Raw genomic sequence first — 5,573 nt, 5'->3', positions numbered from 1 at the left:
AACTGACCTCCCTGTTGGGCTAGAAACACCCTCTGATGCTAAAGCTCTACCTGCTACTGACAAGTTCTCCCTCTCTAACATCTGTGCTACTGCAACATCTCCATGCATCTCACACCATTGCACACCTCTCTGTGCCACCTAGCACTGTGCAAAACACTTGTGCCTCTCGCATTGCTGCAGCCTGCTAGCTATGCGTTGTCCTGGGATTCCCAGCACTGTCGCTCTCTCTGCCGCTCCATCTGCATCTGTCTCTACCCAATCAGTCAGTTCCTACTACTACACATCTGGGGCTCCCGTAGCAAGGTCTCATCCAAGAGGTTGGGTACCTCAATGATCTTGCCCCTCCTCCTTGGGACGATCAATCCACATCACCCCACCTCCTACCTGGAGGTATGGCTGCATGTGATCCCTCAGCCCACCTGGCTCGAAGTTTCCCCCTACTAGAGGTCTTTGGATGAGTAGATGTCTCTACTCGATCTCTTCTCAGCTTCCCCTGTTGTGGCTCCTCCACAACCTCCTGAAGCTGCTGCACCAATCGTGGCTCCTCCACAATCGTCTGAGACTTCTTCTGGCTCTGCATGTTGAGAGGTAATATACGCTCCCTCTCAACCACCAAGTCTCCATCAGTTGCCTCGCTACTCAAGGCTTTGCATGCATCTTGAACCTCAAGAGCATACAAGTTTTTGACCCGTGAACCAATCTGCTTCACCTGTCTAGTGATGATGTGTCTAAGGAAAACCTTTCCCTTAATGAAGACCACATCATAGCCTCTGTCTTCTAGCATCGCGATCGACACCAAGTTTCTCTTCAGTCTTGGTACATACTTGACATCGGTCAAGGTAAAGCGAGCTCCATGCTCCCTCTGAAAAATAACCGTGCCTACACGTGAGACACTATACTTCTCATCATTACCCATCCCTATGAGTATTTGGAGATCTTTCTCCTCCAAAGTACTGAACAAACTTTTGTCACTGGTCATGTGGAAAGAAGCTCCACTGTCAAGAAACCAACCACTTCCCACCATGGATGAAACCATGCATGCGAAGAGTGTGAAATCCAACACAAACTGTGAAGCAAGTGCCTCACCTTCAGATCCTTCCCCGGATCCCTTCTTGGACTTCTTCTTTGGGCAATTAGTAGCATAATGACCCAACTCATGACAATGAAATCATCTCACCTTCGCCTTGTCAACCTTCTTCCCATCATTGGAAGAATTGGATTCGAAAAGAGAAACCTTCCCCTTCCCCTTCTTCGCCTTACTCGCTAAGGCACAGTTCTCCTCATCCTGCATGGATGAAGAACCGTCTCTGGTGCTCCGTCTAATCTCCTCCTACACAAGATCCGACCAAAGTCTCTCCCATCCTGGCAGTTTCTCCCTTCCATTCACTGAGTCCTGGTAGCTATGCCGACTCTTAGGAAGGTCAAGGAGTGCTAGACTCACCATCCTCATCCGACAGTCACCCCCACACTTCCCAGCTCATCCCGGCATTGGGTGAACTTTGTGAGATACTGGGGCATATTGTCTCCATTCTCACACTGAATGTTTCTGAGTTTTATCTCTTGCTTTGGAATTAAATTCAAATTCCACCAGCACAAAACTCAACCGCTTCTGATCTAGAATTCGTGAGAACACAATATTTCTCGTACAGAGATTGACTGTATGGGCATTCACCGAATATCTCACCTTCCAAAAGAAGGATGAATCCAGAGGCTACCTGGCCCAATTACAGACTCTACCTGAAGAAATAAAATGTAAACACTTTCTGAATAATAGATCCGATGATCAATCCTCGCTTGATATCCTGTAAAAATCTCTTCTACAAATCAAGCAGCTCTGATACCATGTAGAAATTTTGAATAATTTAACACATATTCACAGAGATTATCCTGATCATACAATTATAAGCAGAACATGTATAATACATAATCTCCTCTACGTTGATCATCAATTTACAGAAGCAGAAACATTCACAGGCACACATAGAAGCATCAATCAAACTCATTAACACAGTATGTATCCCGGGGAAAGCATCTCGCTAAAAACCCCGCACTATCTGTATATTATATTGATTGAATCATGTAACATTACAAAGTACAATGCTTATCACAAGCAATCCAGTACCAGCTCCACCTGTTACACACAATGCAGCTCAGATCTGATCTCCAAATCTATTCCACTGCTTGCTTGCCTCTCCAGCTCAATACCTGCTCAAGAACTGATGAGAATGGTTCACCAAACTCGTATTTCACCTGCAAAGAATCACTCACACTCTGTTGGACGTGAGCACAGGCTACAATTCTTAATATTGGCCAATTCATTGGCATACTCAATCCCTCTTATTGTGCAAATCATCATGCACAGCTATAGTCACAACTGATAGCAATCTGATCCTCTAACACCTGTCCCTGCTGAACTGAACATGCACTGACATGCAACTGAGTTAACTGATGTATTCTATAGTTTCATTATGAGTTAATAACTTGTGAATTAATTAATAACTAATTCACCCAACTCATCTCTAGTCTATTGATCAGTTAGACTAAATACAACTAGTTTAACAAGGCTAAACTGAACACAACTCCATCAACTACACCTCCAGTCCACTAAACTCAACTCACTTGAGTTCTAACTGAAGTCTTGCATGCAAATATTAGTAATCCCATAGGTAACCACGTATTTCCCTTTGGGATCTGCATGTACCACATCCGTAGCTCATCCTGAAGTGCTCCAAGAGAATAAGATCAAGTTTATAGTCCAAATATTATTATGAGACAATAATATTTGACTTTTCTATTTTTGACAGCCAGTCTAAAAGTAGACTTTGATCACTCACACTGTGATCACTCACACTGTGGTCACCCACACTGTGATCACTCATACTGTGATCACCCACACTGTTATCATCCACACTGTGATCAAAAATAGAACTTGCGCCATAATTTGCATGCGGGCCCACTTAGTGAAGGTGACTCTTTTCACTAAGCTCCATCATCTTGTTGCATTCTCAACAAGCATTTCTTGTTGCACACTTTTCAACAATCTTGTGGTGTATGTAGATGATCTTTTGATGATAGGGAATAATGAGAGCTACATTGCATCCATAAAGAAGGAATTAAGGAAAGGTTTTGAAATGACATACTTGGGCTATGTTCACTACTATCTTGGTATTGAAGTAACTCAACATCTGAAGTTTATATTCCTCTCTCAGAAGAAGTACATTGGAGATCTGTTGAACAAGTTTGGCATGGTTGAGTGCAATCCTTTGACTAATCCAATGGAACAAAACTTAAAGGTCACATCCAGTGAAGGAAAAGAATTTTAGGATGAAATAAAGTATAAACAAATTGTAGGAAGTCTCAACTACCTTACTACTACTAGTCCATACATTTCATTTGTTGTTGGAATCCTCTCCAATTTTATGCAAAAAACTTGTGAGATATATTGGTCTGCTGCAAAAAGAGTTCTAAAGTACTTGAATGGAACTCACGACTTTGGATTTAAGTATACACGGGTGGGTGACTTCGGCTTGATTGGATAATCTGATTCATACTTCGATGGAGATAAAGAAACTGGGGTATCTACTTCAGGTTATGTTATGAGTCTTGGATTAGGAGTTGTCTCCTCAAGGTCACGCAAAAAATCAGTCCCAGTGGATTCCACAGCTGAGGTAGAATGTGTGGCAACAACTGAAGAAACAAAGGAAATTGTGTGGCTCGGGAAAATTCTGGAAAATTTGCAAGAGAAACAAGTGCATTCAACTCCTCTCATGATTGACAACACTTCTGCAATAAATTTGGTCAAGAACCCAAAGTTCCATGATCAAATGACGCACATCAATATAAAATACCATCTGATTCGACATCATGTTGAGGCCAAGACAATCCATCTATGCCATTGTTCCACAAATGAGCAGATTACATAAAACTTCACCAAATCGCTTGGAAGAGAAAAGTTTGAAAGATTCAAAATGATGCTTGGACTCACCAACATCCCTTCATATTAAGGGGGGAATGTTGACACCTAATATTTGGGATTAGGTGAATCCATGTAAATATTGTAAATAAGAAAATAAGGAGAATTAGAAGTTGAAGAGACATTGGGAGATGAAACCCAAGAGTCTCTCCCTCCATGTATATATCTATGATCAATCTCAATGAAAAATCACAATTCGCTTTGAGGAGTTACCTCCTAGCCTGATAGAATCTACAAGGAATTTTTACATGGTATCAAAGCTAAAATCACACTAGAAGAGAAGAACATGAGTTTGTCTTTGCAGGTGAAATCGAATTTGCAGGATCATTCTTCAGAGCTAGCAGGATGTCGTTCTATGGATTAAGACTCGAATATTACCTTGAATGTAGTTCGAATTATATTTCTTGGAAGGATAGTATGGAGGCAGTGTTGGAAGACAATGGGCCGAAGGAATTCATAGACAATGATTTTCCTAAGCCTCCAACAACCGATGCTCAAGATCTGGAAGAGTGGAAGAAATGAGTGGCAAAGGTGAGAAGGATCATACTAGAAGTAGTTCGAGATCATATTGTCTCGAATCTCCATGTGAAGGATACACCATATACAATGTGGCAAGCCTTGATAGACTTATTTGAATAGTGAGCACAAGAAGTTGGCACTAAAGGATAAGCTTCGGAAGATCAAAATGGAGAAGGGAGACACAATACCACAGTACTTGAGCAGTTTCACCCAATGTCAGGATGAGCTTGGGATCATGGGTATTACAGTTTTTGAATATGATTTTGTCTGCCTAGCATTTCTAGGCCTTCCCATGAGTTGGCACAACTACTAGGATTCGGTAAATGAGAGGGAGGATCTACCAAAGTGGGAGAATTTGTGGTTCGACTTGGTGAAAGAAGAGACAAGGTAGAACACCATATATGGAAACTCATCCAAGCATGATTATGAGGAGAATTGTGCCTTGGCTGGAAAGGAAAAGAAATGGAAAGGGAAGAAATCCCAATCCAAAGGGGATTTCAGTTAAGGCGTAAGGGAGAAGAACATGTCGAAGATTAAATGTTTTCACTGTCATAAATTGGGACACTATGTCACGAAGTGTCCCCACAAGAAGGTATGAAAGAAGCCCTCAGGAGGTGATCTGAACTTAAATAGGAAAGAAACAAATTAAATATATAATCATAAATACAGAGATGCAGCAGAAAAACACTTCATTTCATTCATAGAAAAATACTGAACTATGCTTACAAACAAAATGGATATAAGATAACTCAGGCGATGGTAGCATATTTCTTAGAAGAGATGTGGTGGCTACATGCCACCTAAACTATGTTACGATGAGGCTCAAGGGCCTATTTACTATTTAAAAACATGAGAAAACCCTAAACAACCAAACCCTAACCCCAGGAGATGTAACGCAAAGATTTTGTGGGCCCCATTGGGGTTAGTTGGGCAGCCAACTTCCCGGGGTCGTAATTTGGTCATATTATCTTCGTTTTGCGTGTACGATACCTTGTTGGAAAAGTCTCCCTGAGTACTATAGATTTTTCCATAGGCCCTTACTTACAACTATGGGTCTACAGCAGACCTCAAAAAAACATCG

Source organism: Pinus tabuliformis, chromosome J (assembly GCF_031772625.1).
Source record: "Pinus tabuliformis cultivar Carrire ecotype Pingquan chromosome J, CPIR1, whole genome shotgun sequence".
Taxonomy (NCBI): Eukaryota; Viridiplantae; Streptophyta; class Pinopsida; order Pinales; family Pinaceae; genus Pinus; species Pinus tabuliformis.
The sequence above is the reverse complement of the archived record's forward strand: the minus strand, read 5'-3'. Positions refer to the sequence as shown.